At 40.8% G+C, this 12,394-nt stretch overlaps 1 protein-coding gene across 4 annotated transcripts in view; it reads right to left on the reverse strand.

Moving 5' to 3' along the window:
- Positions 1 to 12,033, reverse strand: part of GRM5 (glutamate metabotropic receptor 5) — a 521,853-nt gene extending 509,820 nt beyond the window's left edge. For 2 of the 4 annotated variants that reach the window (XM_053561783.1, XM_053561779.1), the window contains exon 1: positions 11,694 to 12,033. The gene's annotated coding sequence lies outside the window, so the exon portion shown is untranslated. Of the gene's footprint in view, positions 1 to 8,514; positions 8,602 to 9,661; positions 9,796 to 11,693 lie in introns of those variants that run through there. The other 2 variants (XM_053561781.1, XM_053561782.1) reach the window with 2 other exon arrangements.
- Positions 12,034 to 12,394: the final 361 nt, after the last annotated feature.

Genomic DNA, 12,394 nt, shown 5'->3' on the forward strand with positions numbered 1-12,394 from the left:
GTAAGTAAATACCTAAAAAATTAAAGCAGTAAGTTATGCAGCTATCTAGAAAAAGAACATTTTAGGTAAAGGTAAAAGCAAATACAAGTCCCTGACACAGATTTATGTTTAGCATGTTGAAAAATTGCAAAAAGGCTGCTGCCCCAGAAGGAAACCATGGCGCAAGGAAAGTGTGCAGACCAGGAGACAGAGTGAAGATGCTGGACCTGTTTGGACTTCAAAAGACTTTGGCTTTGTCATTGAACGAGGGTATTTTTCTGGAAGGAATTTTTTAATAGAGGATGGACATACTCTGCCTAACATTTTATCAAGAAAAAGGGCATAAAAATGAGAAACTGAGAGAACAATTAGGAAACTATTGTGGGAATTCAGGTGAGAGAGATGACAATGGTTGGCCGGAGGTAACGATAGGGTAAGTGGAGAGAAATGGCAGGATTTTGAAGATATGTTGAAGGTACAGTGAAAGGATTTGCTGTCACATCCGACATGGGGTGTGAGGAATAAATCAATGCGGACGCCGAGGTTTTTTGCTCAGATACATGAAGGGCAGTGTGGCATTGACTGAGGCAGAGAGTGCTGGGGAGAAGAAGATTTGATGGAGACGATGGAAGTCAGTTTTCATATATCAAGCTTTAGCTGCTTACTAGAAAGTCAAGAAGAGAAAATTAAATAAGCAGCTGGATAGAAGAGACTGAAAATTATTAGAGACTGATAGAAATTACTTTATTTTTTTTGTAAACCATGAAAATGGATGAAATCCCCTACGAAGTATAAAAAGAAAATAAGCTATTACTAGTTGAAGAGCGTCCACCCCAGGGAAATTCAAGGTCCAAAAATAAGGAAAAATTAGCAAAGGAAATTGACCAATTTTTTGACTAGAAAATTTCTTTTGTGACATGGGGGGGCAACAAAATGTGAAGTATTCATGTTATGTCAAGCAGAAATAAAAGGCAGGTATGGTTTTATTTTCAAAGAAATATTACAGTTGGGTCTGTATGTATACACAAGAAGACTGGAAACATACACTGAAATTAATAAGGTAATGAAATATGTACAATTTTCATTCTCTTTTCAGGCTTCATCTGTGAATGCATTTATTATTTACTGCTATTTTTAAGTTTGGTACTGAGGATCTTCCTTCTAAATTTCTTCCTCTGCCCGCTTTGTGACCTTAGATTGGTCCTCTTCTTTGGAGTCCACTAGTCAAGTTACTCTGGTCTATTATTCCAGTTTATGCTGCTTGGTTCCAAGGGCTTTGCTCAGGCTGGCACTGACCTCTGACACGTCGTTGTTTCAGAGGCCTTTAGGACAGTTGTAAAGAATGTCGGTTCGGGATCAAGGAGACCTGCATTTGAATTCTGGCACTACCATTCGTTGTTGTCCTTGGACACATAACTTTTCTGAGCCTTGTGCCATTGTTGGCAATTGGGATGAGAATAGTACTTACCATAAAGGGTTTTGATGAAGATTGAATGAAATACTATCTTAAAACTGTCTCTGTAAAATCTTCCCAGATCCCTCACCTGGCAGTGTTTAGTCTCTGCACTCACATCACTTTATTATCTCAACTTCCTATGGCACTTATTACTAAACTAATACTGCTGCTATTTATATACCTGTTTCATGTTACAACAGACTTCAAATCACTTAAGGGTTAAATCTGTGCCTTGTTCAGCTCCTGGTATAATCCTTGGACAAATTTAGATGCTTAATTAATCCTGATGAATGCACACACACACACAAAATGAATTGCCTATACTTGGCTTTCTGTTCAACTACCTGGCTGAGGTTTCAGGATAATACTCCCAACCCCACTCTAGAAGACTGAACAATGTGGAATGAAACTCCCCCTGCCTACTGAGTTCAGGCAACAGAGAACTTCTAAAAAATAAATAGGCAAAAAGAGATGTAGATATAAACATTTGGTATTCCCCAGGGCTTTTCAACATAGTAAGAAAAATGGCATCATAGAACTATTAAAGGCCCTGAATATGGTTTAGTTTAACTGAGATCCAAAAGATAAATGATTTGTGGCAGACCCAGGATCCGAATTCAGCAAAATGTCACCTTAAAACAAAGTTTTAATTTTAGTTAAGACATAGATTGGTGTCTGCTCTTCTATATTTTTCTCAGCTTATAATGTTTTAGATATTTTTATTTAAATGAGATATTGTATGAACTCTCTCTCATAATAGTACATCTGTTTTCTTCTCTGCAATAATACATCATAAATATCTTTTCACACCAGTTCATTTTGATGATGGGGACAATGATAACAACTAAAATACACAGAAAGCTTACCATGTGTTAGACCATTTGCCTTTTGCAAATGACATCTAATTGTCATGCAAATGGCACGATAAATAATTTATGCACATTTTACAAAGGTAGGAACTGAGGCTCAGAAAGACACAGTATTTTGGCCAAGGTTCCCAAGCAAGTGAGTAGCAGAGCCAAGACTCACATTTCAAGTATTTATTTCTTTTTAACAGTTCCATAATATACAATTATGTGAGTGTACCAATATTTATTTAATTATCACCTATTGTTAGATATTAAGGTTGTTTATAGATTTTCTTACATTATACTTGCTTTTGAAAGCATTTCTAAAGCACACATATCTACACATGATATTGTTGGCATCAATGTCTTCATATGGGGTGGGGAACCTGTGACCTCTAGGTCCCCAAGTGCAGCCCCTCACAAATCCAAACTTTCTATTAAAAGAATTTGCTCTATGAAATTTTGATTCAATTAAACAGACACACTCAAGGATTCAGAAGGCCACCTGTGCCCTGAGATACTAAAAGGTAATATAAGGTTCACTCCAAGACTTTTGTCTTTGACATCATCAATTCTGGTTACCACCCACTGATCTTTCTACAAGGACCTACTCTTTCTTGATTTTAGGTAGGTTCATGGGTAAGGCCATTTCTCCTTAGCAATCCCATCACAGAATTTATTCTTTAACAGGTGTCTGGTAGAAGAAAAGAACAGGAAATAATAACACTGTAATACTTTATTTTCAGGGTAAAGAGCCTTTTCCTGTTTTTGATCTCACTTCTACCTTTAACAAAAAGTACTCCTAGGAGTATTTGATAACCACCATTTTATAAAAAGATAATGAGAAGGTATTAACTCACATAATGAAGAAAAATATTTCAAATATTATAGATACATAATCTTACACTATGGAGACTTTCAATTCACTAAAAGGTGGGTACATTTATGGACAGTTCAGTTTATATATAGTTAAAGGTCCTGTTTTCAGAAGCAATAGAATTCTTTATTCAATGTTAATTTCTGAATTCATAACACAGTAAATTAATCACTACCATGTTATAAAAAATAATAGACACTTATGGAATACTTTTAAAAGTATTTTGCCCCAATTAACCATACAGTCTCATTTGTATCCTAAATGAATATGGAAAAGAGATACTGGTGAGGAGAATTTGCCATTGATGGCAAATGCCATTACAACCTGATTTGTAATCAGATATCCAGCTCACACTGTCTTTCACTTTCAACAATCTTCTCAAACACTGGCCATCTTTCTGGCACAGATGTCTCTTATATAACTTAATCTCTACACAAGCAAATCACGTCTCTCCGGACATTAACACTAAAATGATTTATTTTTGCCTGAGCAGTAGCACCATAAAGAGTGAGAGGTGTCAATATTGCCTATGCCATGTATGTCTTTGATATATTTCTCTGGCAACAAGTGCATACCACAGATACGAGACACTCTGTTCTGTGATGATACTGAGAACCTTGCAGGCTGAGGAGAGCTCCTGTGTCATCGCTCTCCCAATCACACATCTGTGACCTTGTAAACAAGAAAGTCCAGCAACCCCTCTGTGCAGCCCCACAAAATTAGCCACATATTAATTAAAATCCCATCAATAAAAAGGACTATAAAATATTATTGCACAAAGATGAAATCTATAATTTTATGCATTAATTTTAAAAAGATAGCAATAAAATAAAGCTCATTAAGTCATCCTAAACCATTTAAATAAGTGGTTTAGTAGTTCACAAAGACCTGGAAAAGCCGTCTGCAGCAAAGGAGTAAAAATAACGTAGTGTACAATTTACTGGTCTCCATTTAATTACCAAGCTGGGATTTTAGACTTCTACCCATTTTGCAGCTTCACTGATGTCTTGTTATTTATGACATATTTCTAAAGAATATAAAACATCATCGTACATGTCACATTACCAATCATCAGGTGCTTGAATATGTGGGTTCACATTTCTATAACTCAATCTCTACTCACTTATTGATAGCTAGTATTTATTCATTGCCTTCTTTGTACTAAAGTATAAACATTATATAAATGTAAGCCCACGAAAACCCTATAATGTAGCCCACGAAAACCCTATTATGTAGCTATGATCACTACTTATTCTGATACCCCTAGAACTGTGGTTTAGAAGTAAATAATTGTATCTGCAGTGCCATAACTATAATACATGGCAGAGGCAAGACCTGAACCCAACCATCTCTGATTCTAAACCCACATTCAATATAAAGAGATGGATAATGCCTCTCAAAGGATCAAATGGCCCAGTTATTTAAATAAATCTTAACCATTGATTTCAAAACATTCTGGAGATTCTGATTTCTGTTAGTTTTAATGTAATGCCCATCAATTCATCATAAACTATGCAAACACATCAAGTAAATATAGGAACCTCTGTTTCCTGGCATAATTTAGATCAGGGTTTTTCCACCACAACACTTATTGACATTTTGGACTAGATAATTCTTCATTGTCAGAAGCTGTTGTCCTGTGCATTGCAGGTTGGTTAGTATCCCTGGTCTCTGTCCACTAAATGCCAATAGCTTTACCTCCCAGTTGTAATGACCGGACTATGTCTCCACATACTGCCCAATGTCTCCTTCAGGTCAAAGTCAGTCCCAATTGAAAACCACTGATTTACACAAAAGTCATTCTGGCAAGGCCGGCATAATCATGAAAGAGACAATCGTATAGATATATCAGTCCCACAAAGACTTACCTGAAATTTCCAAATAATGCTAAAGGGGAATAGGTTGAAATTAGCTTGCCTTATTCTTTCTTTACTTTCATATTTGCCTTTGCTCATATTATCTCATTTCAAAGGTTAAAATATCAATTTGATAGTACAAGTTAAACTGTGAGAGTCAAGGATGATACTGCCTTACATCAAATACATAGTTCTAAGTATCCACAAATTACAATACATGAATGTGAGGCAAGAATCTCATAATATACTTACCAAATTCAAAGACTGATTTTAAAATGAAATGCAAAGTTCATTGTACTTTTCACAAGATTATAAGAAGAATACCTTTGTATAGTAATTTAGTTTTTGGCTTTTCAAAATCTCACTTTATTGGTTTATTTTTAAATAAAAAATATAATAGTATATTATGTACTTCAGTGTACTTAAAGAATTTTACTACATTCCTGTGCACTAAGGCAAATTGATGTTTTCAAAATATTTTTTATTCTTCCTCTAGAAAATAAAATAAATGTCTAACAAGTTGCATTATTATAATGCCCACTAGTGTTGATAAGCTCACATTTCTTTAATGGTCTGACTAAAACAAGAAGATAATTGAGACAGCAATTATGTAGCATTTTGATTTCTGATTATTCTTGAGCATTTGCATGTTTATTTTTAAATATGCTTGACTATATAAAAAAGGAAGTGTTGGCACATTCCTTTGTGGAGGAAGAAGGTACTCCTCAGATGGTCCTTGATTTAAATATATGCTATGTCATTTTATAAGCTGTGAGATATTGGACAAGTTATTTAATCTATCTTAGTCTTACATTTTCTTGTTAAATTCACAACATAAAAATAGAATGCAGTGTATAGGGTTATTGAGAACTTTACATTTAATGACATGGAAAATACAAGAAACATTTGATATCCCAAGGCCTGGTAAGGATTAATAGACATAAGGAACATTTATACACTGTTCACGGTGGGTTAGGCACTTTATTTATACTTGTTCAATTAATACATAGTCATTACTCAATAATGACAACATTGTTATCACTTGTTCCTCTTTTTTAAAATGAGGAAACTGAAGCACATGAAATTTTAGTAAATTGCTCAATGTCACACAACTAGTAAGCCCCCAAACTGAGATTTAACTCAAGAACTGTGGAACTAAGGTCTTTCCACGCTTCTAACCATACATAACTCAATGGAAATGACAATACAATCATTTCATGTTTAGTCACATCATAGATTAAAGTAGCTTAATGTAATGGAAACAGAGGTTAAGTCTGAGGTCCAGTGAAATGAGAAATACACACACACACAAATTTGTATACTTAGTCATGTCACATTTGACTTCTGCAATTAAAAGAGGTGGCCAGTGTAACTTGTGTTTTCATCATCTGTCATCCATATATATTGAGTATTACAGTTTTAATAGTTTCCCTTTCTTAAAATGTGCATATATTTTTTGTATACTGTGTGTGTATATGTGTGTATTTATTATTTTTTTCTTTTCCTTGCTCTGTGACAGTGTAAGAAAGAAATGCTTTCTACAATAGAAAAGTAAAAATAACCAATGCATTGGGCAATGGTGCAACAGTACAACAATACAATAATGAGGACTGAATAAAATAATATCTAGGCTTTAGCATGGTGCCTAATGTGTTTAATAAGTAGTAGATATTAGAGCAAGCATGAATTTGCACCCAAAGTTTTGTCTGATGTCTCTTCCGACCAAAGGTTTATATAACTCAAATATTATTGAGACTAGTAAATTATAGATTATTTTTTCTCCTCTTTGTGAATTTACAGGAAATGAACTCAAGCTATGTCATAATTTTTAGAAACACATTCCAAACAACCAAAACAAAGGAATATTGAGAAGATATCTGATTTATAAATAGTTTTAAAATAAAAATTTAAATTCACTTGTGTGTTATACAAATGGATCATGAACTAAAATTATTTATTGATGTTCTTTTCTTATTATGTTGTCCATATCGATATTCACTAACCAAAGTGGCAGCTAACTGATACCTAAAGGCTAGCAAAAATATTTCTCTGAATATGAAAACTAATACAGACTTTTAAGCTGCAGAATGTTTCTACCCTGTTTCCCCGAAAATAAGACATCCTCCGAAAATAAGACCTCCTTACAGGAAAGATAAGATGTCCCCTGAAAATAAGACCTAGTGCGTCTTTGGGAGCACACCTTAAAATAAGACACTGTCTTATTTTCGGGGAAACAGGGTATCATGTAATAATATACTTTCACTATATCCAAAGTCCAAATGAATCAAATTAGCTTTGGCAAATGTCAGATGCATCAACAGATATGAGACAGTAGTCTTCACTCTTGTAAAGTGAGTATACCCTCTATTTATCTGTATAAAGATATTGATTATAGTATATATATTATACATATTAAAGTGAAATGAAGTATAAGGAGGAATATTTGGATATATATCTTTCTTCATCCAACAAGAATAGAAAACCTTGGATAAAAGAAGTATACAGGTAAGTACAATACTTTTCATGATTAACTCTCTCATATTTTCTACTTATGCTATCACCTACCTTTTATTGCCACTTAGTTTCCTGTCTAAAACTACCTTTTTTAACAAAAAGACAATATAGCAAGACTACCATCAAATATTCAGTGTGTTTTTTAAAATAAGAAAAGTGGAATTATTAAAGCTCTTTATTAACAAAAGCAAGCATGTTTAATGATATAAATTATTATATTAGGACATGTAACGTGGAAAATAATCGGAGAATAACCCAAGAATTGTATGTATTTACTCAATTATTCCCAAAGTCTGGATAATTTGTGCTGGAGGCACATAATATGTATGAGTGAATTTCTCTGTTTCCCCCATGTGTTTGTCATTATGTGAATAATGGGTAGTATGCAGTGATGGCAGAGGCCTGTGTCTGCCATGGAATTAAGTGAAGAACTCATCAATTACTTGAATTATTCAGATATTCCCCCAAATAATTACAATACGTCCTTTACTAAATGAATACTGAAGAGCTTGGTTTCTTTTTGAGCGTACAGCCCACAGCCAAAACACTGCCATGTGACAGGTAGCACAAAGCTCCAGGGGGGTGCAATTAAAATATCTAGATTGTGTGTTTTCTCATGCAAAGTGTAAATGACTAGGGAAAGATTTTTCTCTCTCTCTCTTTAAGAACAGAAAGTGTCCTATGTACATTTTGTCCTAGGGAACCTCGATGGATCTGTCCAGAGTGCTGAATACACTTGTAGTGGGGACGGCTGGAGATAGGATGGGATGCGCACTACTAACTCAATGAATTCAGGAAGCAATATTTTTAATTTCCAAAACAATTATTCTTTTAAATGGAAAGAAACATTCATAGAGAACATAAATAGCCACAACTGATTCTTAAATGTGTAATTACAGGGAGATGGTGGAAAAATTAAAGTAGAAAATCCCCTGGGCTCCATGAAGGAAATAGCACAAACACACCTAACAAGAGGTCGCATACCTGGACACTCCGAAACGCCCAATAGAAAGTCGTGCAGCAAAGCGACTTCTGCAGAAAACCCTTGCTTATGTCCCACTGGAGGAAGGGCTGCATTAGTTGAAAGCAGCGTTTTGGCTGCACCAAACAGCAAGCAGCCAGCATTAAGGATACAGACGAGCTTTGAGGGACTCCCAGCACCATGAAGGGGGCTGAGGAGAAGGTGGACAGGGGATGCTGCCTTCCCACGGGTCTGTGTCTGTGTTGGAGAATCTATCTGCCTGGCTACTCAAGCTTACGGTTCAGCTGAGGCAGCCGCAAGATTGTGCCGAAATAAGCACAAGCGCTGTCGTCCGCTCCTCGATGATCTCCCTTCCCCACAGCACCTGCTCTAGAGGGAAATGGGAGCAGCCAGAAAGTGAGGGACGGGTGGAAGACCCCTCCAGGTGGACCCGGCACTTCCCTCCGTGAGGCCGCAGAGCAGGTCCTGCTCCGGCCCCGTCCAGCCTCCACCCTGGGGGACCTGCATGCAGGTTCTCTGTCCCCAGGTCGCTGTAGCCTGGGCACCCTCTTCGGGGCCGCTGGTGCTGCTGCCTGGCTTTGTGTAGGAAGAGAAACATAAATCCAAGGGAGAGGGAAGGGCAGGAGGGCTCAGACTGGTGTTCAGAGCGAGGCGCTCCAGCCTGAGTGAAAAAGATGTGCTTTCAGCACCACCCGCTGTCCCCCCTTTTCCTGCAGCAGGCGCCACGGTGCGGCCGCTAACCCGTGTATGGGGAAGCGATTCTCCTTCCTCATTCCTTCTCCACCTTTGCTTCTCACAATTCTGAGCCTTCGGCTGGTCTGGGGAGCCGCTCCGCCTTCGGAACTACCGGCACCTGGCCTTAGCGAGTGGAAACTCGGATCCGAAGGCACGCGCAACCCCTTTCTCAACCCTCCCAAACCTTCCCCCCTTCACCCATTGATCTTGCCTTTCTCCCATCACCTCCCCAACAGGTTTAACATAGGAGGTTCGCAAATGGAGCAGATGTGAACCTCGTCGGCTCTGGCTACCCCCACTCCACCCGCGCCCCCCTCCCACAAACCAAACTGTGAGCTACTCAGCAAGCTAATCGCTCCTAACCCCTTCTCTGGCAAGGGGACACATGGGCACACAGACACTGAGCAAGCTTACCCCCTGTGGGCCACGCAGCGGGCAGTGAGATGCGGTCTACCTAGCCCCGGAAAGTTGGGGGCAGAGCCGGCCTCTCTGGTCCTGGACTTCCCCCCCAAAATCATCTCAAGCTCATCCCCTGCGCTCAACGCGCGCAGAACAGCCGAGCTGAGGGCGGCGTGCACAGCTATCTCCCCGCTACTGAGAAAGGGGGGAAGGGGAGAGAGCGGAGGAGGGAGGGGTGGTAGTTTGTATTTATAGAGAACAGAGTTCTTTGTGCAACTTTTTGGTGCCACCAAGTGGCACAGTGAGTTCCTTTAGGAACACAGACTCCTGGGCGAATCTGGATGGATAGACCAGCTCCGCAGCCAGCTGCTCACGCGGTGAGGGAACTGGAGGCACTCCCAGGACTCCAGTTTTCACATGTTCATCATCATATCTCTGCCCTTGGGATAGAAATCCCTACATTCTAAGACTGAGACTGTATCAGGGAGAAAGGGTGCCTGTGCCTTCTTCAGACAAGCAGAAGTGTCAAGGACCAAGGACGACGTAAGTGCCGGTGCCTGTTAGGAGTACAGAAATCCTTGTCCCAGGAGGAAATCTGTTATCTTCTCCCTCCCAGGCCCTCTGTCTAGTCTGTGGCATATGCACACGCACTCTTAAATCTTCTTCCTGCCTAACCTTTAAACTGGATTGACACTTCTTTGCCCTCTAACCTCCTTCTGAAATTGCTATCCTTAAAAGGGTGTCTGACCTTGAGTTCTGTGGATCTGAACCTCTCCACAAAGCTCTCAGAATGCCAGGCTGCCCTGGTTGTAAGCGTCATGTCTGATTACACACACTCATTTCCACAGACCTCTCAGCATCCATCACTCCCACAACACAACCACAATCTTGCAACTGTTGGTGATACTTTGAGAGAGACGTTTTGAAGCTTTCTTTACTCCTATTTTCCATGTGTTTTCCCATCCTTGTATGCAGACCCTCAAACCCACACAATCATAGACACTACAGCCTGGGTCCTTAGTGCCCCCACATGCACAGTAACTTCTACAATTTGCAGATGGAGAAACTGAGCACACAAAGGTTAAGGGACTTGTTCAAGGTCACACATTTCCTTAGAAACTAGCCCAGGGACTATCCAGGGTGGCTATGAATGAATACAGTAATACCAACTCTGACTGCCAAGTTCTTGTTCCCTCCACCACCCCAGTCAACCTAATCAGTCATATATATAGCTCGCGCGCTCTCTCTCTCTCTCTCTCTCTGTCTCTCTCTCCCACCCAAAGTTCTACAAAGGAACCAAGAGGGAAGATGTCTTCACAGCTTCACTGTGTGCATGAACTTGAGTTTACAGGTCCAGAGTTTCATGTGTACCATTTTAAAATGGCCCACAGTGCTAGAAACCCTCTTTCTCCCAGGACCGTAGTCAATCAACTGTCATTTTAGAAATGGAACACTGGTACCCACCAATTCAGGTCTTTGCTTCACTGTCTCTTTTTGGTGTGAAGCACCAGCAAGTGTCTGCTTAGCTCTCTAAACAGCTAATGGATTCGAGGATACAGAAGCCCCCTCCCGTTCTACCTGCACACTTCCCATGCCCATGTATGAGAGAAAAAGAGAGAGAGATGCAAACACATCCGTTGGCTGAGATCTTTCCCCCCACTCCCATTCTGGTTTTTTTTTTTTAGTTCGTTTTCTATGGAAACGAGCCCACTTAAATCCCTCACTTATGCAAATAAAAGCAAAATGATCTTCATAACCCTCCCATTGGAGCAGAGCCTCGGTAGCCCAGGCTCCTGTCTCCAATTTATGTCTGCTGTACAGAGCACGCGTCCTTGCAGGGCGACTTTTCTAAACTTGCAGGACCTCACAGAGGCCCTGGCTTCACCAATGCCCCCCCTGCCCACCACCTGCCCCGCCGAGGCTCTTTAGCCCCAGCTCCCGCCCCTCGCCTGCTCGCTCCCGGTCCCGGCGCTGGGGGGAGGGGCTCCAGCGGCATCCTACATCCGTGGTAACTACAGCTCACAGAATGAAAACGCGCTGTGCTTACCAGGTGCGCGCCCAGAGCCTTGCGCCCCTGGCCAGCCGCTCCCTTTGGGCTTCCTGCGCTCTCGTAGCGGCCTCGGCTGCAGCTGGAGCGCTAGTGGCAGCGATGGAGGCGCAGTGACAGCAGGCAGAACGGCTGCGGGGCCCGTGGCGGTGGCGCTCGCTCTCTTGCGCCAGCGCCGGGAGCACGTGCCGCGCTCGGGCAGACGCAGCTTTAAGCGCAGCGCCGGGCTGGCTCCTGCCCCTGCGGCTCGCGGCGGGGGGCGGCAGAAGGGCCGGGGCACAGATTCAGCGGGCGAATTGGGGTCTTGAAACGTCGTGGTTTGGGGGTTCAGACAAAGGTAGCCTCGGGCTACCTCTTCTGCTCCTCGGATTCCCTCCGCGGAGTCGCGGAAGGAAGAAGCGGAGCTGTCTGGGGAGGCGTGGGTGTGTGTCACTCGGAGAGAAGCTGGGGGAGCAGATAGATAAGAAGCTGCTCTCTGACGACCGCACTTAAACCTCCGACACTGACTGGGAGAAGGGGCGTCGCTCCTGCAGGGAAGAGAGAGCTAGGAAGTCAGGGAACCCCAAGAGGATTCATAGGTGTGAGTTGGTGAGAGAGAACGGCCTCTTTAATGGTATCACTTATTAATAATACCATTTGCATTTGTCTGCACTTCTTACAAATGATCCTTTCTACATCCATTAAAATTTCTTCTTCCATAG

Source organism: Nycticebus coucang, chromosome 14 (assembly GCF_027406575.1).
Source record: "Nycticebus coucang isolate mNycCou1 chromosome 14, mNycCou1.pri, whole genome shotgun sequence".
Taxonomy (NCBI): domain Eukaryota; kingdom Metazoa; phylum Chordata; class Mammalia; order Primates; family Lorisidae; genus Nycticebus; species Nycticebus coucang.